At 48.9% G+C, this 22,613-nt stretch overlaps 1 long non-coding RNA gene across 1 annotated transcript; it reads right to left on the bottom strand.

Annotated features, from left to right (window-relative positions):
- Positions 1–15,561: 15,561 nt before the first annotated feature.
- LOC112544290 (uncharacterized) lies at positions 15,562–21,755 on the bottom strand. The gene is made up of 4 exons (XR_012896716.2): positions 21,362–21,755; positions 20,621–20,726; positions 18,857–18,903; positions 15,562–16,673 (listed from the first exon to the last, which is right to left on the bottom strand). It is a non-coding gene; the product is annotated as an uncharacterized LOC112544290 (long non-coding RNA).
- Between the last annotated feature and the right edge of the window lie 858 nt (positions 21,756–22,613).

Genomic DNA, 22,613 nt, shown 5'->3' with positions numbered 1-22,613 from the left:
ACCTGGGAGAGGAGAGATTCTAGTGCCGAAGCTCCGAGGGCTCGGGGGCTGTCGGGAGAATGTGCCAGGAGACAGCCCACTGTGACAGTGAGGAGGAATGTGCCAGAGCCTGGGAGGGAGATGCAGGGGATTGGGCCCAGGATGTGCTCTGGAGGCATTTTGGTTCCCGGAAGCTGTTACCCTCGGAGGGCTGCTGGGCCGAGTCACCACACGGAGCCCTGAAGTTTAGAGGAGGGAGAGGCAGAGGTGCTGCAGGGCTGTGTCTCACGGTGAGGAGATGCTCTGGGAGCAGGAGTCTAGGAAAGTGGACAATAACCCACAGAAGAAGCTCTGGTGCAGAGAGGGACACTAACACCCGCATGCTGCACTAATGCACTTAGGTAGCCCCAGTGGAGTGCTTGGGTCCAGCTGCTTGGATAATAGCGACCTGGGCATGCAGCGCCATGCTGGGCACGGACACAAGCGGGAGGGCTCAATGCAGATCATCATGCCTTGGGCCTGATGTGCAAGGCCCCTGTATATATATAATTGCCAGGACATTCATGCATGTGCCAGGGAACGGTGCAGACTGGGTGCACGGACACTGTGTGCAAGGGCCCAGTGCAAAGTGTACGTCCTGTGACCTAATGTATCCACAAGAACTGTCTGCACGAAGACAGTGCCCAGCAGAAATGGCAGCACGCAAGCCAAGGGCTGTAACACACACAAGGCTGAATGCTGGATATGTCCAGACCCAGTTCTGTGCACAGCAATGCAAGGCTAACCATTCAACGCCCCGAGCTTTGGCCCTGCGTGACAATGCAAGGCTTTTAAGCGGCACATTATTCTTGCGCTTTACAGCAGTGGTTCTTAACCTCTTTGGCACTGTTACCCCTTACGCTTAACCAATAAACCAGAATTACCCCTCCTCCTTTTTTTAAATGGCAATCGACAAAAAGAAAATCACAATTCATCATTCTGAATGTATTTTGTTTTCTCATTCATTATGTTGAACAAAATTGACCACCTGTTACATTTTGAACTTATTACCCCCTGAAATATGCCAAATTACCCCTCGAGGGGTAATTACTCCCAGGTTAAGAACTGCTGCTTTACAGATTTGTGTGTGTGCGCAAGTGTATATCCACCCATGCTCTGCAAACAACCTGGGAGACCCAAAACTGGGAGCCTGCAGTACAGCTTTGTGTCTCTTGAGAAGAGTATTTATAACCAACATAGTTGTATTAAAAAACTTTAAAAACAACAAATAGACTAGCAGCACCTTAAAGACTAACAAAATATGTCGATGGTATCATGCGCTTTCGTGGGTACAACCCACTTCTTCAGATGACTGGAGTATTAAAAGTCCAGATCCAAGAATAAATAAAGGAAGGTGTCGGGGGAGGGAAGGAGGACGGGAAAGAAAAAAAGTAGTGAATTAGATTGTTCAAGTTACAAGAGGCTAATAGTTGTATTAGCTAAACATTGGGACTAACCCTCTGTAATGGCAAAGCCGTTCTGAGGAGACAGATCAACTGCCATGCTGCAGGGCCAGAAGGCTCCATTAACAGAGCAGTTGAGAGGTGACAGGCGGTGCACAATACAAAATAGAAGGCAAACTGGCTAACTGCAGCTTTCTCATCCGCTGTAGCTGCACACAGTCAGTCTATACAGGCCACACTGGGCTCCAGCCTGTCAAGGGCAGCCGGTCAAAACATGTCAATGGAAAAATATTTTTGAAGGGAAAACTGGTAATACAAATTTTTGAACTTTTTGGTGACAATGGAGGTTTGTTTTCCAGGCAGCTGTTGTCAGGAAGACACTTTCCAGAGTGGACACAGATACCACACTATGACTCAGAGGTAAGTTAGAAGCCCAGCTCCCGTTGACTTGCATTGGGAACTAGTCACTTGCCATTTAGGCTTTTGGAAAATCTCTCCCTTAGGCCAAGGCTTCCAAAATAAAACATTTAAAAGTTAGACACTGAGGGTACGTCTACACTAGCCCCCTAGTTCGAACTAGGGAGGCTAATGAGGGCGACCGAAATTGCAAATGAAGCGCGGGATTTAAATAGCCCTTCATTATTATGTTCCCAGCCGATCGCCATCTTTGGAAATTGACTAGCCCGGAATAACTGCCCGCGTCTACACGCGGCAGTGAAACGGGAGTTCGAAGTAAAGCCCTTAATTCGAATGAGCTGTTAAACCTCATTCCAGGAGGAATAACAGCTCATTCGAGTTAGGGCTTTACTTCGAACTCCCATTTCACTGCCGCATGTAGACGCGGGTAGTTATTCCGGGCTAGTCAATTTCCAAAATGGCGACCGCCCTGGAACATGCTAATGAAGCACGGGATATTTAAATCCCGCATTTCATCTGCAATTTTGGTCGCCCTCATTAGCCTTCCTAGATCGAACTAGGGGGCTAGAGTAGATGTACCCTGAGACTTTTAAAGAAGTGACCTGATTATCACAAACAGTGAGCATCTTAGGCCGGGTTTTCAAAGGTATCTAGGTGGTTTGGAAGCAAAAGTCCCAGTGGAATTAGTGTTCCTAAGTCACTTAGGTATCTTCTGACTATCCCATCTCCCCTGGAAGTCAATGGGCATTGCTGGGCTCCCTGCATATCTGAAAATTGGATCTCTGATTTTTTTAGCTGAAGACATCTTAGGAGCCTAACTTGAGTCTCCCGTGGTTGAAAATCTTGGTCTCTGTATTTTTCTCCCCGACAGCCCCAGCGATCTAATGGCCGTGTTTTCTTTATCAGCAGGCTTTGTTTTCTGGTAGCACAAGCAGAGTGTCTGGGAGCAAAGTGACGAACAAACGGACTGGTCCTAACAAGGACACCACAGTTTAACTAGAACTCAGACGCACACATAATCCTTGGGAAAATTCATCTCGGTGCTCCCAGTGGACCGTGGTGAGGGCCCCTGAAGTGGTAATTAAGGTGCCCTGAGTGGCAACTGCACTTTTGGAAGGGGCTGTGTAGGTAAGCCTGACAGATACGTTTTGGGGTGGGGAGCGAAGCGGGATGGGGCAGAAGAGAAGGACGAGAGAAAAGAGAGAGGCACTCCTAAGAGAAAAAGAGAGCAGGTCGGGGGAAATTGGAACTGTCCTAGCTCCTCTCCTGTCCCCAGTACTCACGTGTGCCCAGTCACTTCTGCACACTCACTGATGGAAACTCCAGGGTGTGTACTAACGCAATCCAGACATCAGATCAGATGCACGGCTGGTGTAAAGTGGCGTTGCTTCGTTAAGTCCATATGGCACTACACCGAACTATGTCAATTTACATCCACTGAGGATCTACCCCCATGACACTTATTATCAGCTGCTGGGTTTTTCACACTTGCAGCTGTAACGAGCAGTATTTTGTTCTCTAGCTGGTCTGTCTGTGAAACAGACACAAAGGGGCACGTTCTTCTCTATTAATTACAACACATAAATCCAGAGCATCTCAGCTGAGACTCAGGGTATGTCTACAGTTACACCCTCTTTCTAGAGAGGGATGCAAATGAAGATATTCGAAATTGCAAATGAAGCTGGGATTTAAATATCCCACGCTTCATTTGCATATTCACGTTATGGCGCTATTTTGAAATAACAGACGCTGTGTAGACGCGGTTATTTCGAGAGAAAACCCTTCTCTCGAAATAACCCTTATTCCTCATACAATGAGGTTTACCTCATTCGGTGTAGTGCCGTATGGACTTTATTTCGAGAGAACGGTTTTCGCTCGAAATAACAGATGCTATGTAGATGTGGTTATTTCAAAATAGTGCCAAAACACGAATATGCAAATGATTGAAGCACAGGATCTTTAAATCCCGGCTTCATTTGCAATTCAAATGTCTTCATTTGCATCCCTCTCTCGAAGGAGGGTGCAAGTGTAGACATATCCTGAGAGTTCTTCTGGATTAAGTGCACTTTAGTGAGAGTGGAATCTGGCCCTGCAAACCTCATAACCTGCAGAGATCTGCTGTATAAACTAGTGGCAGATCTATGAGCTCTGGTGGAACTGTGCTGCTACACACCAGCTAAGAACAGAGTCTAGACAGAGTTGGATCATTGTACCCATCTGCTGATCAGTATTCCAGATAGCTGGGTGGGAGAGAATGGCAAGAGAGAGAAGACATCAGTGTAGAATTCAGGACTGCCCCAGTCACCTCATGGGCAAGGAACAGCATGGGAGTGGAGCTGCCAGAGAAGCATCAAGGAATGGAGGCAGGAATAGGGGAGGCAAAGAAATCCTGAGTCTCCTTGCCACAGGGTCATCTCTGTCCTTCATCCACTGACTTTGATAAAGCAGAAGGCTGTGCATTGCAGTCTGTTCTGTGTGGGTGTTTCAGACAAGACCTTAAAATCTAAGCTCCTGTCTGCTCTATTTGCAGACTCTCTCCAGAGACTTCTTGTAACAAAGGGGGTAGGGAGGGTGGTTCTCTGTATTCTTTGCCAACAATGGATTCCTCATCCCACTCCTACTCCCCACACACACACTATTTATGCATGCCCAGTTGGCTACCACCTTCCACCCCAGAAGTGGCTGCATGGCAGTGGGGCTGCAGGTGTATATGTAAAAAACACACTAGAAATGTAAGCGATTAGCACTACAATCCCCCATGTGCTACAACAGGGTTCTTTCAACCTTTTTCATTTGTGAGCCCTACACAATTTCAAATGGAGGTCAGATCCTTTTGGAGGCTGAAAACCACAGTATACATGACCAGGCTGGGATTCCTGGAACTGGGGTGTCCATTCTCCGAGCATCCTGAGGCTGAGTTGAGCCAATAACTCAAATAGTTGTTGCGACTGTTTCTGTCCGAGTGATTGGATGGCAAAGAGTCTGGAATGGGTGAATTAGGCCACCTGACATTGTTCCTATTCCCCGATGGTTGGAGCGCACAAGCGTGCCAGGTGTGAATGCTGTCTGCAAACACTGGCCCCTGTGCTTCTGAATCCTGACCCCCATCAACAGCCATGCTAGGAATTTGGCTCCATAGACACTCGCAGGAGGTGAGCATGCAAGAGTTGAGCGTAGATGACGAAACAAAGTCCTTTAAGAATGTGGGTGGACTGACATTTGTGGGAGTTTGCCTAGCTGTAGGCAGAGACATTACCACTATGGAAATGGGATTCTCATTATAGCTGGGTGATATGTTTTGCCAAATTGTTTTTCATTGAAAAATGCATTTTGGTGGCCCAAACTGCTAACTGAATTTGGGTTACATGCAGCAAATAGTGATGGATGGAAATACTGAAAAGTCAAAATGTTTTGTCCAGACTTTTTTATTTGAAATGGCATTTCAATTACATAGTTGGCCAAATTTTTTTTTAAGGGTGAAAATAACCACAGCGTCTGAATAGCTCCTCCCTCCCTCCCTCTCCCCCCCCAATCAAATCAACTCAGTACCTTTTGCTCAGTTCCAAAGGAAATCTTCTTTTGAGTTTTCAATTTGTCAAAAAAATGCTGATGTCATTTTGGTTCAAATCAAACTGGAATTTGGGGGGCATTTTTTGGTTCAAGCCCTGAATCAAAAAACCCTATTCAATCAGCTCTAATTCCCTTAACTGTTCCTGAAGGGAGTTGGGGGAGGTGTATTCCTTCCCCTAAAAACTGCACTGTAATTACTCTCTGCCCTCCACTGCTCCTGCACTTCAGCACAGAGCACTGAAAGGAGAAGGATCTGAAAAGAAGAGAGGATGAAAACATATTGGGTGATCTTCTGCTTTCCATTAAACCCATGAAAAACAAAAGCAGCTCCAGTGGTTTATTGGAGTTGCTCTGGATTGACAGCAGTGTAAACAAAAGTGAGTTTGACCCATTTGGTGGTTCCCAAGGAGCCTGATGCTGACCCTACCTGGGTTTCACTCCAGGATGACTCCACTGACTAGTCTGTTGAGCCAATTTAGTCATTGACTTTAAAGTCGGGCATCCTGGGTTTGTAAATGAGAACAGGGTCTGGCAGAATTTGACCAGGGTTCGCAACTAGCAGTGTGGGTGGGGAAGGTGAGCAAGAAGTGTGGCCACCACAAAACCACAGTCAGTCTAGTAATTTCAGGGGGCCTTGCTCACCATGCCTCTCTGAAGGTCCTGCCATCCCTCTAGGGAGGCATGCCCCACACTTTGGGGACCACAGGGCTAAACAGAGGAGACAAAGAGGTGGGAAAGTAACAAAGGTCAGCTTGTAAAAGATCTCAGCATCCAGTAGGCAGACTCTTCAGACATCAGGCTGCATATTTTAGTGCTCAAAAGGGAGCTAAGCCTTGGTAAAAACTCAGATCTTATGGGACTTGCTTGAGGATGCCCAGCGAGTCCACAGCAAAGCTTGGAACCAAGCCCCCATCTCCTGTGTGCAACACCATGCCTTATCCTCAAGCCCAGCCTTCTGCTGGTGTGGTGTCCCCTCCGTTTCTCCCTCTTTTTTGTTCCCAAACATCCCTCTCCTCCCCTTCCCTCCTTCCCTCCATCCTCCCCTGCCTGTGGAGCTGCTCTTAGAACTTTCCCTCAGTAACTCAAAAGAGCATGTTTGAACCAGGCCCGTCTCCCCCCACCCACCCCACCACGTGCCAACTCATCCCAGCTCATCGATCAGAGCCACTCAGGAAGTATCTGGTGTTTTGTTGTCAGGATGATAATAACATTGAGGTTGTGAATGGGCTGCTGCAGGCTTCATCCAGGACACCTGCAGGGTCTGGTTAATTGCATTTAATGACAACTCCCATCCAGAGAAGCAGTGCCGGGGAGATATATTTTCTATCGCATTGGCAAAGCACAACAGCTCAAAATAGAATTTGCACTGAGCACCCTCCCCCCCCCCCCCCCCCCCGTCTCTCCTTTAAATCATTGTAATAAATAACAAATCAGGTAAAGTGGGCACCATTGGTCTGAAGTGGAGGGAAGATTTAAATCAGAGGAAATAACAGCAATAAGGCCATGCTGTTTGTTCCACCACTCCCGGGGGCTGTTAGATGGGAAATTCGGTTTGTTTAATTTACAGCCTGCAAGCACAGCTGGGGATCACTCCAGGAAGAGCCAGCCTGTTCCAAGATAGCTTGCGGCTAAGCTCTTCGATCCCCATTCTCTCCAACTGGGACGTTTCCAGCCTGCTCGCAGCCTAGTTTATATCGTGTCTCTATCTGTGGTGAGTTTCAGGGGACTCCAGCAGCAGCATTTGCAACAGGTGCAATCTGTAGAGAGGCAATTGTTCCTAAAGTAGTACTTACGGCACTCTGGCTGATGCTCACTGTCCCTTGAGCCAATCAGAGAAACATATCAGGCAGGGCCGCATTACGACTTGTGGGCCCTAGGCACTTTTGCCTTCGTAGGCCCCTTCCTCCATAAAAAAAGAATTAAAAAAAATTAAAAATTATTTGATATAACTTTAAATACTTCAACATTTTATTTTTTTCTGTTTTAGGCAAAATTTAATAGAGTTTCGTGGGCCCTAAAAGTTTCATTTTTTTTCGGATGGGAGAAAAAAAATTAAAACATTTTCGTGGGCCCCTAAAAGTATCGTGGGCCCTAGGCACTGTGCCTAATGGATAAGTCGGCCCTGATATCAGGGTTTATTTTCCCCCATCCCATTAAATTTTGCACAAGCTGGCTTCTGATTGATTGAAATTTGACCCTCCCCCCCTGGCAAACAAGTGCATGAATTTAGCAACCTGATTGGCCGGCACTGATTCCACTTGGGATCAAATTAAGTTGGGATTTCTGATTGGTTCCCACTTTTTGCCTTGAAGGGGATTCCCCTGCCTCCCATGGGACTACCCCTCTTTGAGTACCATTCATGGCTCAGTTTTATCTTCAGGTGCCTAGGTCTAGTGCCGGCCATCAATGCTATGGTGAATTTCACCAAATGGCACCAAACCAATCAACCAAACCAAATTTTTCCAGGGGCTCAGTTACCTTACACCAGTGTTTCTCTGTGAGGCAATCCCCTTATATGTAGTCAAAAATGTTCATGACTCTCTGGAAAAGTAATCGTAAGCATGTGTATCCATGTGAAGCCTATACCATGGATTGGTGTGCATTTCAGGAGGCTAGGAGAGATCTCCAAGGGGAAGGATGGAAATGGAGTGGGGGAGCATGATTTTCTTTAGATTCCAATAACATTTTTCAAGCCTCACAATCCTTGCCCTACACACATACAGCCTTTATAAACCCATCTGGAGTCACGACTAGAGATGGGAGAGAAATGGTTTCCTGATTTTTGCCAATGTGTTCAAGAATTTAAAAACATGGAAGATCAGTGCTCAAAATTGAACTCTTGAAAACGTTTGTGACCTGAGGGGGGAGGAGAGGAGAGAAGGGATGTCTTAGGGCAATGGAAACATTTTGTTTTGATTTTGGACTCTCTTTTTCAATTTTTTAACATTGTATTAGACTAAATTTCTAAACAGTGGTTGTTTTGAATTGACAAACCAGAATTATTTGTTTTGTTTGAAAATGCAAAACGAAGCCCCCTGGTAACTCACATTGCTTTTTTTTTTTTTTTTTTTTTTTGGACACTGGGAGAGTCATCAAAACTGACACTATTTCACAAACAGTTTCAGTTTTGACAAATCTGCATTTTTATTTTTATTTTTTACAAAAAAAAATTCCTGACCTGCTCTAGTTGAGGGACCCCTCTTTTAGCCAGAGGGACCCCTCTTTTAGCCCTGTCCTAGAATCTGAGAGCATCTTAGAGTTTTCTCTTCTGCTCTTCAAGTCACATATCTTGAATGCTAGGCCCAAGACTAACACCGGCACACACACGCATCTGGGTTTTTATTCTTATTCTAGCAAACGCCCACTGATTTAAAGAGGAATTTGTTTGTGTAAAAAACCAAAAGGCCCAGTTCTGATGATCCTGTGCTGAATAGGACTTTTGTCCATCATGATGATAATTATTTACACATGCTTTAGAGCTGGGGTGGGGAACCTTTTTCGGGTCGGGGGCCGCTGACGCACAGAAAAATCAGTTGAGAGCTGCACACAAGTGAGAAGCAAAAAAAACCAAAAACCCATTCTCACGGACGTGACCCCCGACTGAGAAGAAGAAAGACACTTCCCACATTCCCCTCACACACTACTGCCTAGAGGGGCCCCCAGGCTAGTAGATTTTGTGTGCTCGAGCCCCACCAGAGGGTAGGTACCAGCACGGACTCCCCAATGCTAGAGGGGAGCCCTGAGCCTCAGGGGCTGGAACCAGGCAATTATCACTGGGTATGATCCAGTAAAGACAGCTGAGCTACCTTTCCTCTAGCTAGGTCGGGTAGCAGAGTAGTGAAACGGTGGCAGTTGGGTTCTGGCTCACCCTAAAACATGTGCTTCAAGCTCTTTGCTCTGGGATGCGAGCCGGCCAGATGAAAGCTAGCTAGAGATGCCTGCAGGAGCTGCAATCACGCCCCGGGATCACACCACCGACACACCCTTTGGCTACGTCTACACTGGCATGATTTTCCGAAAATGCTTTTAACGGAAAAGTTTTCTGTTAAAAGCATTTTCGGAAAAGCACGTCTAGATTGGCAGGATGCTTTTCCGCACAAGCACTTTTTGTGGAAAAACGTCCGTGGCCAATCTAGACGCGCTTTTCCACAAAAAAGCCCCGATCGCCTTTTTTGCAATCGGGGCTTTTTTGCGGAAAACAGCACTGTGCTGTTTATACTGGCCCTCTTGTGCAAATGATTTGCGCAAGAGGGCTTTTGACTGAATGGGAGCAGCACAGTATTTCCGCAAGAACATTGACGATCTTACATGGGATAGTCAGTGTTCTTGCGGAAATTCAAGCGGCCAGTGTAGACAGCTGGCAAGTTTTTCTGCAAAATCATCTGATTTTGCGGAGGAACTTGCCAGTCTAGACACAGCCTGTGTGTACGACAGAAGACAACACGTGGATATGAAACTGATGGGGCATTTTGCAGAATAAAGAGCTCCTTGGGTGGAGTAAGGGTGGGGGTTCTAGCTCATTAAGGAAGCCCCCTGACTTTGCCCCAGTGCTCCATTTCACACTAATGTATGCACACTGACTGCTGCCCAGGGCTGGTGGCAGACGTCACTAGGCCCAGGGCAAGGTAGGGGGCCTTGGCTCCAAGCCCCTAAAAGGGGCGGGGCTCAGGCAGAAGGGGCGGCGCTGGGTCTAGTCTCCCCCACCCAGCTCTGAGCACTGCCTGGACTGTGCCTCATGGGGTTCTGGCACTGATTTACAGGGCCCAGGGCTCTGGACACTGCTGCTGCCATGGTAACAGCGGTGCCCTGGGCCCTTTACAATCACCAAGCTGGGAAGGCAGCTGTCACCTTTGCGTCCCCCACCCCCACATTGGCAGCTTTGCTGCTGCCTCTGATGGGACCTTGGGTGGTTGAAAGAAATTGGTCTTTTCAGCCTCATGCCATAGACCAGTGGTCACCAACCAGTAGATCAGGATCTACCAGTAGATCTTGGGATAGGGGATCCTGACTGGTTTGGCCGGGAAGCTCTCAAGTGCTGGCACTTCAGTTGCCCCTCCACCCACTGTCATGCTGCTCCTGTCCTCTGCCTTGGCGCTGCCCCCTGGGAGCCTCCTGCTTGCTGTGCAGAGTGTGGGAGGGAGAAAAGGGGGGGGCCTGATGTCAGGGTGTCCTGCCTCTCCTCATTTCTGTACCCTAGCTCCACACACAGAAAAGGGGATGGAGGGAGTTTAGCAATGCAAATCTCTGCCAATCTCACACACTGTGGCTGTGTCTACACTGGCATGAATTTCCAGAAATGCTTAAAACAGAATAGTTTTCGTTATGAGTATTTCTGGAAAAAGAGCGTCTACATTGGCAGGCTGCTTTTCCGGAAAAGCCCTTTTTCCGAAAAAGCATCTGTGGCCAATGTAGACACGCTTTTCCGGAAAAGAGCCCCGATCGTCATTTTCGCGATTGGGGTTTTTTTCCGGAAAAGACTACTGGGCTGTCTACACTGGCCCTTTTCTGGAACAGTGTTCCGGAATAAGGACTTATGCCCGAGCGGGAGCAGCGTAGCTTTTCCGGAATAGCGGCTGATTTTGTACAGTAAAGTGTCGTTGCTTTTCCGGAAATTCAAGGGCCAGTGTAGACAGCTCGCAGCTTATTCCGGAAAAGCGGCTGATTTTCCGGAATAAGTGGTCCAGTGTAGACACAGCCTGTGTGTGTGTGTCTGTCATTCTCACAAACACACACTGTCCTTCCCTCTCATCTTCCGACCCGACACACACCTTGGGGGTTGTTTCTTCTTTTACTGCTTGCAAAGTGGGTTATTTTTGGTTTCTAACTGGTCTGTGCGTTTCACAACTTTCATTTCTCTTATGCTTAAATTTAATTCTTTGAGTAGTGAGTTCTAAAATGCCTGACCTGTTGTGGCTGGAGTCATTCTTTCCATCAGGGGAGGCATAGCTCAGTGGTTTGAGCATTGGCCTGCTAAACCCAGGGGTATGAGTTCAGCCCTTGAGGGGACCATTTAGGAATCTGGGGCAAATCTGTCAGGGATGGTACTTGGTCCTGCTGTGAAGGCAGGGGAGTGGACTTGATGACCTCTCAAGGTCCTTTCCAGCTCTCTGAGATAGGTATATCTCCATATATTATCCCTGTGGTAATTGCTGCTCCTGGAAGTGGCTGGCTTGCCCCTGAGAAAGGCAGAGCAGGGAGTCCCCACATGCTGTCCTTGCCTGCAGCTCCCATTGATTAGGAAATGTGGTCAGTAAAAGCTGTTAGGTCAGTGCCTGTAGATATGGGGCAGCACATAGAGCCATTGCTGTACATGCCAGCTGCTTTCAGGAGTGGTGCAGGGCCAGCGCCAGCACAGGAGTGAGCCTGCCTTAACCCCACTGCTCCACCGTCTCAGTGAAACGGTGCCCAGCCAGAGCCTGCTTCCTGAACCCCCATCCCAGCCCTGAACAACTCCTGCATCCAACTGCCTGCCCCAGACATGAATCCCCCTACCCCCAACTGCCTTTCTAGAGCTTGGACCCCCCAATCCTCCACCCTGGGCTAAGCCTGGAGCTCCTCTCACGCTCTGAACCCCTTGACCCAAGAACAGAGCCTGTACCCTAAACCCCTGGGTGAAAGTGAATGAGGTTAGGGGAGGAAGAGAGATGGAATGAGCAGAGTGAGGCCTCGGAGGTGCGGGTGGGAAGGAAGTGAGGTGAAGAGGGGCAAGGGTATTTGGGTTTGAGGTGGATCTTGTATTGAAAAAGTGATCTTGCGGTTAAAAAGGGTTGGAGACCACTGGAACAACCACCCAGCCATGCACCCCCTGCTATGTTTCATTCCTGTCTCTCTCAGGAACAAGCAGGCTACTCCCTCTGAAGTCCCCTGGATATGTCAGGGCAAAACTAAGCCTGCTCTTTCCCCGTGTTCAGGTAGCAGCACTTGAAACAAAGAAAGGAGGCGGTCCTCTCATAGAGAACTCAGTCACAAAATCCAGGTAATAGCCAGCACCAAGTGATGTTGTCGAGTAATACCTGGACAGCAGGGCCAGCCCGTCACTGGGCCAATGCAGACACAGGATGGTTTTTACTAGTAAATAAGCCCGGCTGGACATTGCATAGTATCTTTATCAGCCCTATTGCAAACACTTGCACTAGCTGGGCTAGCACAATGGACTTATCTCCGAAGCAGCGCAAACGCCCCGATTCAAATGTCTATCTGGAGTCAGACTCAAAAATCTTTTGGGAGCACTTGGGAGGAAACCGAGTTCAGTGCCTGGGCTGTTTGCTTGTTTGCGAGCGTGACCTCTCTCAGCACCAGCCAACTGACTCTTTACTGAGAGAACATTTCCTCCCCCCAGGGAGAGCCTGTCTCAGAAACGGCTTTGCAAGCTAAGGCCAAAGCAGCCTGTGCTGGCTGGATGAGGGGAAGATGACGAAAATATGAACCTGCTCTTGTTAACTGTGTTTACACAGGAACAGATGAAAATCAGACCGAAGGGAAGAATGACGCAGGGTAGATGCCTCTCCCTGAGTTTGTGATGGCTCCAGTGCATCTGCCTCACCCCATGGGCAGCACTAGCACAGAACAGCTGTAGGTCTTGCCTTATGAGTTGCTGTGCCCCATTACACACTGTCTAGGAGATGTGCAAGACATGAGTAGCAGAGAGCTGGGAGGCTGAAGCAACATTGATCCCAGAGAGAAATGATGACAGTGCTCAGAAGATCCAGGGAAGAGGAGGGGAGGAAAAAGCATCCCTAGTGAGCAAAACCCAATAATCTCACTCACTCCAGCGTAGGCTGGATACAAGGAAACTCTGGGAAACCGCAGTGCACTCACTGTTTTGTTTTTCCCCTCTCTGTGTGACTGCTTCCGTCAAGTGTTCCCAAACAGGTATTGCATCGATTCTCTTCAGTCAGGGGATGGGCAAGTTGACTTAGCCTTTGCACTGCAGCACAGCTCCAGGAGAAGCCGGGGAGGGGAAGAGACTACATGAGCAGAGGGTCCTGCTGAGTCCCCATTCTGTACTTTCTAATGGGGGTGGTCTCCTCACTGAGTGAATGGAGCAGGATCTCTCAGTGAACCTCCTGGTATGTGACAGAAGGTTACAATGAGATGAGGGACTGACCCACAGAGGGCTCAGTGGAGAGGGTGTTGGGCCACTGTCTCCAGAATGATGAGCCAGGGTCTGCAGGAGGCGGACAAGGTGGGGGAAGGTAACAGAAGAAACCAAAGAGCATTTCCCAATGGAGTAGGAAGAAATGCTGATGCGCCATGGTCTGGCTCTGTGTGGAAGACTAGTGATTTTGTTGTTCTGACATAAAAGTGACAACAAATCATAGCCTGCCATACAGCACGGACCCCGTCTGCCCACGGACAGGACACAGCTCGGTACAGCCTGAGCCCTAGTCACCATACAGCACGGACCCCCTCTGCCCACGGACAGGACACGGCTCAGTACAGCACAAACCCTAGCCGCCATATGGCCTGGACTCCATTCACCCACCAACAGGACACACCAGTGTACATCATGGACCCCGGCTACCCACCATCTGGCCATGCTGCCATACCATCCCAATCCTATGTTAACTTCAGTAGAACTTACTGAGCGAAAATCAAGCCCAGGGTTAAGTGCTTCAGTCAATATGGGCTTGTTTAGACTAGACTGTAAACTCTCTGGGCAGGAATTGTGAGTTGCTGTAAGACTCTGCTCCTGTTCTCCTGGAAGTCAGAGGGAGTTTTGACAATAGCAGCAGGAGTATTTTGGTAAAGCACTGTGTAGTAAGGGGTTCTGTTCCTAATAACATTATGCGCTCATCTTCTATTCCCTACCATGCACAGCATTTTGAAAAGGAAGCCTCAGTTCCACTTGCAGCTGGGGAAAGATGAAGAGATTTGACCAAGGAATCACAGTAAGTCAGTGGCAGAGCTGGGACTAAATCCTCCCCCTAATAACAATGAGAGCTGTTGGATGCTAAAGCCTTTGGAAAATCTGAGTTTTATCCAGGTGCCTACATGGGCACTGAGCTCTGGCTGTGGGAGGGTCTCTCTCTACACACTAATTCAGGGTGCTGACTCCTCCAGCAATGGGTAGAGAAGGCCTGGCATATCCTCCTATGCTGGCCCTTGATTTCTATTGGGGTTTTGAAAACCTAAAAGATGGCAACTATTTGAATAGCACCTAAGTGACTTAGGAGCCAAAGTCCCATTGACATTCTATGAGACTTATAGGCTATTGAAAATGTTACCCTATAATTATAGCTACCTATGGAGGCTTTATAGGAAACTGATCTAGCATGGGACAAAAGTCCGTTGGTCTCCTAAGATCTGTGCTCTAAGGTTACAAACACAGGCTGTATTCCCAGCAGCCACATAGCAACTCCAGGCTGTCAAGATTCCATGATTCTTTGCAGTTGGTACTGAATGGGAAGCATTCCCTAGTGGTTAGAACATAGGCTGGCACTCATGATGCCTGGGTGCTATTTCCAGTTCTGACACTGACTTGCTGTGTGACCTTGAAGGGCAAGTTTCTCCCCTCTTCCTGGGTTTCTGTTTCCTTAGTTGTAAAGATCACAATTTCCACCTGTTAGAGAAGTTACACTAATTAGGCTAGAGAAAGCTCATAGAGTTCACTCGGTTATCAATGAAAGACAGATATTCACAGCTGTTGTTTTCCCTCCAGGTAACAATTATTTACACTGGGTTTGATAATAAACAAAAGTGATTTTATTAAATGTTAAAAGTAGGATTTAAGGGATAGGGTCCAGAGTGACCTAGACAGATTGGCGGATTTGGCCAAAAGAAATCTGATGAGGTTCAACAAGGACAAGTGTAGAGTCTTACACTCAGGATGAAAGAATCCCAAGCACTGTTATAGGCTGAGGACTAACTGGCTAAGCAGTAGCTCAGCAGAAAACAACCTGGGGACTACAATAAATGAGAAGCTGGCTATGAGTCAACAGTGTGCCCTTGTAGCCAAGAAGGCTAACGTCATATTAGGGTGCATCAGGAGGAGCTTTGCCGGCAGTTCTAGGGAAGCGATTATTCCCCTTTATTCAGCACTGGTGAGACCACATCTGGAATACTGCATCCAGTTCTGGGGCTCCAATTATAGACAGGATGTGGACACATTGGAGAAAGTCCAGCAGAGGACAACAACAATGATTAGGGGGCTCAAGCACATGATTTATGAGGTGAGGTTGCGGGATTTGGGCTTATTTAGACTAGAGAAGAGTGGAGAGAGGGGATTTGAGAGCAGCCTTCAACTACCTGAAGGGGGGTTCCACAGAGGATGGAGAGAGGCTGTTCTCATTGGTGACAGATGGCAGAACAAGGAGAAATGGTCTCAAGTTGCAGTGGGGGAGGTCGAAGTTGGATATTAGGAGAAACTATTTCCCTAGGAGGGTGGTGAAGCACTGGGATGGGTTCCCTAAGGAGGGGGTGGAATCTCCATCGCTAGAGGTTTTTAAGTCCTGGCTTGACAAAGCCCTGGCTGGGTTGATTGTGTTGGGGTTGTTCCTGCTTATAGCAGGGGGTTGAGCTCGATGACCTCCTGAGGTCTCCTCCGGCCCTAGGATTCTATAATCTTTTTCTGACCTGGGAACAACTGCCCCATCTCCCCTCCTTAGAATTCTTTGTCTCCAGGTCTCTTCCTGTGTCCTCTTGTGATGGGGAGCAGTCTGTAAAACCAGCTAAATTCCTTGAGTACTACTAATAGCTTTCACTAGAAGACCTACATTAATAAACATGGTTACACTTCATACTTCTAACTTCACGTACAAGATTGATACATGCACACAAACAGAATATACACATGCCAGGGATCACACGCTCTTAAATGATAGGTTACTTGCTCTGTTTTGCATAAAGCATAGTTGAGTTCTGTATATTCACATTCATATACAAATAAGGGGGGTTAGTGTCACGGCTGTTGCTGCCCTGGATGGGCAGTCACATGGGAGCTGGAGCAACATTTACAGCAGGAAACCCACTGCCAAAGAAATTCAACAGCTCCACAACACAGACGCCTGTGATGAAGCACCAAAAGGCATGTCCCCGCCATGCCCGCCTGCCGAGGGCAATGCTCACGCGAGTCATGACAAATGAAGTCTGCAGACATTCAGAGGGCAGCAGCACAGCCATTAATATCCAAAATTGCCAGGCTTGTGCCTACGGGACATGAAACAACATTCATTTTGCGTTGACCAACCTGCAGCTCTATCTTGATCGTTTTGCCACTGGCTGCTCAAAAAACCCTTCTTCCCAGGTAGCTGTGACCTCGGTGCCCTATTTAAGCAGAGAGAGTAACGTCATCACAAGCCTTAATGAGGAAAGTAGTTAGAGGACAAAAGCCCCTGTGGTGAGTTGGATATTGGGTCACTATCCCTGCTAATGTCACACTGCCATTTCATGGTATTTTTAGAATTCTCCCTTTTGTAAAGCAAATTCATTCTTCAATTGCTTAAAAGCACAGGGGCTGCTGTCCTCTAGCAGCTTACTGGCAAGAGACTAGCTTCTTCTGGCTCATGGAAATTAGCCATTCCCCAAGAACAGTGCTTGGAAACTGAGATTATGGACTGACGAGAAACTGCAACTCCAGAGCCAAACTTGGGGACTGTTCCGGGCCAGACTCAGTCATCCTCACCAGCCATTAACACTAAAAGCAGCAGAATACAAAGACTGGAGATAAAATTGCCAAAAGCGTCCAAGTGTCTCATAGACTCAGACTCATAGACTCATAGACTTTAAGGTCAGAAGGGACCATTATGATCATCTAGTCTGACCCCTTGCACAGTGCAGGCCACAGAATCTCACCCACCCCTCTTAGAATAATCCTCTCACCTATATCTCAGATATTGAAGCCTTCAAATACTTGGAAGGTCCCAAGATGCAGAGAATCCTCCAGCTGTGATCTGTGCCCCATGCTACAGAGGAAGGCGAAAAACCTCCAGGGCCTCTGCCAATCTACCTTGGAGGAAAATTCCTTCCTGACCCCAAATATGGCAATCAGCTAAACCCTGAGCATGTGGGCAAGACTCACCAGCCAGATACCCAGAAAGTTTCTATAGTAACTCCTATAGTAACTCCTAGTGTCACAGCTGTTCATTTTCAAAAGTGATTTGGGTACTTAAGAAGCCTAATTGAAAGTTAAAGGATGCAGGCTCCTAAGTGGTTTAGAAACTTACACCACATCAAAGTGGTTCCGAATCAGACATCCAAACCATGGGTGCTATTTAAGGGGAGAGAGTGGAGTATGTAGCCCCCTCTGGGCATGTCTACACTAGCAAATTATTCTGAAATAACTAAATTTGAAATAATAACTCCTGAAATAACTATTTCAAAATAAGCTTATTCCCCAAAGAAAGCCAGAGTACAGATTTTGAAATAACGGGCCTGGTAGTGTGGCTGCTCCACTTATTATTTCAAAATAAGGGGGGTTAGTGTAGACCAGGGCTCTGAAGTTTGAACTTATACTTCAGGTCTGCTCTAGTCTAGCCCCAGAAGCAGCTCTTAAGTGCACCAGCTTTGCCTTTGGAGCAGGGAGTTTGTTTATAAACAGAGGGAGGCAGGGTGATTAAGATAACAAAGGGCTTGTCATTTCAAGTAATTGAAGGGTCCTTCCGTGATCATGAAAACATAATTAAAAGATGGGGGGGGAGGGGGAAGAGTCGTCTGCATTAGGACCACATCTGCCAGAGCTTTCTCCTCTCCCCCACTGTTGGTGGGGCCTTTTCTCCTCCCCGCAGCACCCCTGGGCCTTGTCTCTCACCCCTCCCCCAGACTTTCCCCATCCGCCAAGGGCTGTTCTTCCCTCCCCCATCCCCTTTCCTCCCCTCCTCCCCCGGTCCCCATCCACCAGCGGCCTTTTCTCTCCCCGCACCCAGCCTCCTCTGGGGGGGGGCCTTTTCTCTCCCCCAGCCTCCTCTCTGACCTGCCAGGGGCCTATTCTCTCCCACTAAGGCACCCCTCCAGTCACCAGAACCTGTTCTTTCTGCCTCTAGCCCCCCCCCCGGGGGGGCCTGTCTGTTCTCTCCCCCCCCCCCCAGCTGCCAGGGACTGTTCTCTTCCCCCCAAGTCTCTCCCAGCCACCAGGGAGGGGCCTGTTCACTCCCCCCCCCCCCGCCCAATCTACCCCAGCTGCCAAGGACCTGTTCTCTCCCCCTCATGGCACTGTGGCCAAGGCCGGGGAGAAGGGTTTGGGGCAGGGGTATTACTTAGTGATGTGCTGACAATCAAGATGACGGAGCCCCAGCCGCTTGGAGCTGCCCCCAGCGGACACTCGGCAAGATAGCTCTCCCCAGTGGCCACTCCCATGTCGTGTCCCTCTGAACAGCAGCCCCTCCCTTTGCAAGTTAAGGAAAACAGCCCATTTCCCAGGGCTTCCAGTTGTCCTGGCACAACCAAACCCTGACCTTGCTTTCCTTTAGAAGAGGAAGCTGCAAACCAAATTTGGTGGCCCTAGCTCTTACCGTTTAGGAGGAGTTCTTGAACAAACGGACTCGCAGACAGACACATTCTAAAATATAGAGAGGAAAGATTAGATACAGTGCTCCTGTCAGCTAACTGCTAAGTTCTTTGCCAAAACAATAGAGTTTTCAAGTGTCTTAGTAGCCCCTGGAGCAGGCTCTGCAGGGCCAGTTGGGTGGGATCCTAGAATCCCAGGCCTGCTTTCTAACCCTGAGTGTGGGGTTCTACTCCCCATCAGAAGCATCCAAAAAGGAGCAGCCCCTGCAAAGCCTCAGGCACCTGGTGACAGGATCAGGTGGAGTGGAGCTAGTGCATCACCTTGGCCATGACGTCCTCCTGTCTCAAGAGAAAAAGGACCAGTCAGAAACTTGGATGCCCATAGGAATCAGGGAGGATTCATGGCAACTGGCACCCTGGGATGGACTCTTCTTCCTCTCTAGTGACCTCCCATGCCAGACCTGCCCCCACTGTAGGAGGAGCTCCTGCCTCCATTCCTTCCATCTCCCTAAGGCAGCTGTTTCTTAGCCGCTTCTCGTTGGCAGATTTCTCTGTCTGGTGTTAGTAGCTGTGTTCTTCCATCCCCATGGGGTTGCATCTCTGGCCCCACAAAGTAACAGAGCTCCCTATCCCGGGTGGAGTATCCTTAGTGCCTGGGGAAGGGGGATTGATCCTTAACTGAGTAGGGGGAAAGAGACAGACTCATCCGCCAGCTGGGGCCAATGGGAGGGTGATCATTTCTTTAGGGGTCCTGTCGCCTGTTTTCTGTCAATGTTGCTTTTCTTCTGAGTTCTGGTTTCCAGCTGGGTTTCCTCACCTCTGGCGTAGCAGCAGTTAGTAGAGCCAGTAAATCTGCTCCCAGGCCAGATGGTTAATATCCCTGCCTGGGTCACTGATGGACAGTCCCAACTAAGACACCAAGTTCCCTAGTTTGGGGAATTGTGCTGAGTTCTGCTGGAAGGGAAGAGAGGGGGCTCCATCAGCATTCAACTCTCATCTCCCAGTCTCCCCTGGGCCAGGTGTCTTTTTCCCCAAAATCTCTCTGTGGGAGACACCCTCAGCTTTCTCTGCCTCCTGAGGGATCCTGGAGCAAAGGGATGTGAGTAGAGCCTTCCATGAGCACTTGCAGCTGCTTCAGGAGGACAAGAAGGAACCCAAGGCCAGGGCTATGAATCTGGCTGGAGCAGGGATTGGAACATGGTCCCTTAAAGGCCCTGGGTCTCCACTGAACCAGGAGAAGATGGACTTCACTCAAGTCTTTCTCGTTCCCTGCTGTAACTCTGCCCTCCCAAGGGAACACTCCCAATCCACAGCTCTTGCAGCTGTAGGTCCTACAGCAGGGGTGGCCAACCCATTCTGGGCAAAGAGCCAAAATAGCAGTGGATCCAGAGCAAAGAGCCGGGGCAAAGTTGTCAAGCAAAAAAAAAAAAAAAAAAAAAAAAAAACCCTCTAATAAAAGGCTCTGCCCCTTTAAGAAACCGCAGTTAAACACATTTTGAGGTTTTTTTGGCCACAGCGGGTTCCCGCTGCCTGCCACCATCTTTATTTCTACAACTTTCATGGCTATGCCAGATGACTCCCCTGCCCAGGTCCACACAGGGAGCTGGAAGGAAAGAGCCATTTTGGGGGGTATTGGGGTGGTTTTCAAGCCATGGGGGGATGGGGGAAGAGCTGCATGTGGCTCACGAGCCTCGGGTTGGCCACCCCTGTCCTACAGCCTATTGGAGCCAGTCTGACGATGCCTGGAGTCCGGATCAGAGGTCACTTACATCAAATTCAGGGAGGGTGATGGTGGTGAATCAGAACTGGGCTCTGCTGCTCCTTATGACTTTGGCTCTCTCCTGGGACACTGGACCTGATGCAGCAGTTGCCAGGCTGTGGGGGAAGGAGGCAGGTCAGGATCAATAGACCAGTGCACATGCTGTGCAAAGAGCCCACCCCCACCCCCAAGGCCTGACACATTGTGCTCAGGGTGGAATATCTGATTCATCGGTCATGGTGCTTGAGAAGGGGATTGCCACAGTGTGTCGTGGGCTCTCTCAGGCAATGCTCAGTGTTTGGGCTGTTCATCAACAGCTCATCAGGATGGAGACAGCCCCCTCGCCCCCCGCTGGCTTGAAAGTCCCAGGTGAGATGAAAGGAGCGACTATGAGGACAATTCCCTCCCTCCCTGCCTCCCCAAATCTCAGTGCCAGTAGGAGAGAAGAGCTGACTCCCTGTGGGCCCACCTGGGTCTCTAGGAAGGAGTCTGTGACTCTTCTGTGAGCACTATCTCCTGGATCTCCTGTTGAAGCTCTCACTCCCAAAGCCAGCCAGGGCCCTGACATTAAGCTCCATCTCCTTCCCCTGTCCCTGAAGAGATGGGCCCAACATAGCACTGCCCTGACCAAGGATGGCCCACGGGGGAGCAGGCTAGGAGGACAGACTGGAAAATGGATTTCCATTCTCCCCTTTCCTGTTCCTCCCAGCACTAAGATAAAACTGCCCCTGCCCCTCCTGACTATGCTCACCTCCAACATGTATCGGAGCCGGTCTGTGTCTGGGATGCTTCCCAGCATGGCACGCTCAAGGTCAGACAAAGCCTGCAAAGGAAGGGACAGCCATAGGTCACAGCACGGAAGTTGGGAAAACTTCTCCTCCCTGTCATTAGCCCGCTGCTTGGCCAATCAGCATGGAGACCCTGTGAGGTGGGAGACTGAGAGGTCTCAGCAGACACCCCAAAGGTCACCACTACCAGAGGGGACCAGTCTCAGAGCACTACTCCATCCCCACCTCTCACAAAGCCTGTGAAGTTGCCTCTGCCTTGAACCTCTGTTCTGACTGACTGATGTCAGGGTCTCTCTATGAGGTCATCACCTCCCCATCACGTTTCTCCAATAGGCTGAGATCCTGCAACAGGTCTTTGTGATGTCACAGCCACACCCACCCCTCCCCTGCAAAGCCAATGTCCCACCCCTAGCCACCAGCCCCTTGGAACGCACGGTGATCCAAATACAGTGCCCTCAAATGAGCTACAGACCATCGAGTGCTCATAGTTGTCATTCAGCAAGTATTTGAGAAGAATGGCGATGCCTGGATTAACCCTTTGATTTCTGCGCAGAGACAATAATTGCAGAGAAGCAATATAATCAGTCAAATACATGGTCGCTGGTGACTTATAAGGACCTGAAAGTTCCCTGTCAATAGCCACAGTCAATCAGCGTTGAGATTCTGAGAGCTGGGAGGCAAAGGGGTCTCAGCAGATGTCCCAAAGGATAGCCCAGGTCATCTCCATTAGGGGATCAGTCTCAGAGCACTATTCCAACCCCACCTCTCTGTGGGGGTCTCCTACAGTGACAGCAAGCCACGCCCCCATCCCGCAATATACACACCCCTCTGTGGTGGAGAGAGGGAAGGAGAGAAAAGGGGGCAGAAGAAGAGAAAGAGGGCCGGAAAGAGGAAAAGGGAAACCGAAAAGGACAAACTTCCAATGTCCCCAGTGATTCTACAGGACAGAGTCCTTGGTAGGAAATCAAATCACCTTAACCAAGTGGTTTCTATGCCTAGAATTCAGATGGAACCAGGTGGATCAGACTGAACAGATTTCAAACCTCTCTGAGGCTCTTACCTTCTAAACAGGGGCTACAAAATCAGTAGTAAGGAAGGAGAAAACTCCGACCTGGTTTCTCCTTAGGCTCACATACATTAATCCTTATTCTCTCTCAGTCCTCAAGGAGAGACCTTGAGAAGGACCCTCGCTGCTGCAGAACCACGGGAGGCTCT

This window comes from Pelodiscus sinensis, chromosome 32, assembly GCF_052426305.1.
Source record: "Pelodiscus sinensis isolate ZL-2025 chromosome 32, ASM5242630v1, whole genome shotgun sequence".
NCBI classification, from domain to species: domain Eukaryota; kingdom Metazoa; phylum Chordata; order Testudines; family Trionychidae; genus Pelodiscus; species Pelodiscus sinensis.
The sequence above is the reverse complement of the archived record's forward strand: the minus strand, read 5'-3'. Positions and strand labels throughout refer to the sequence as shown.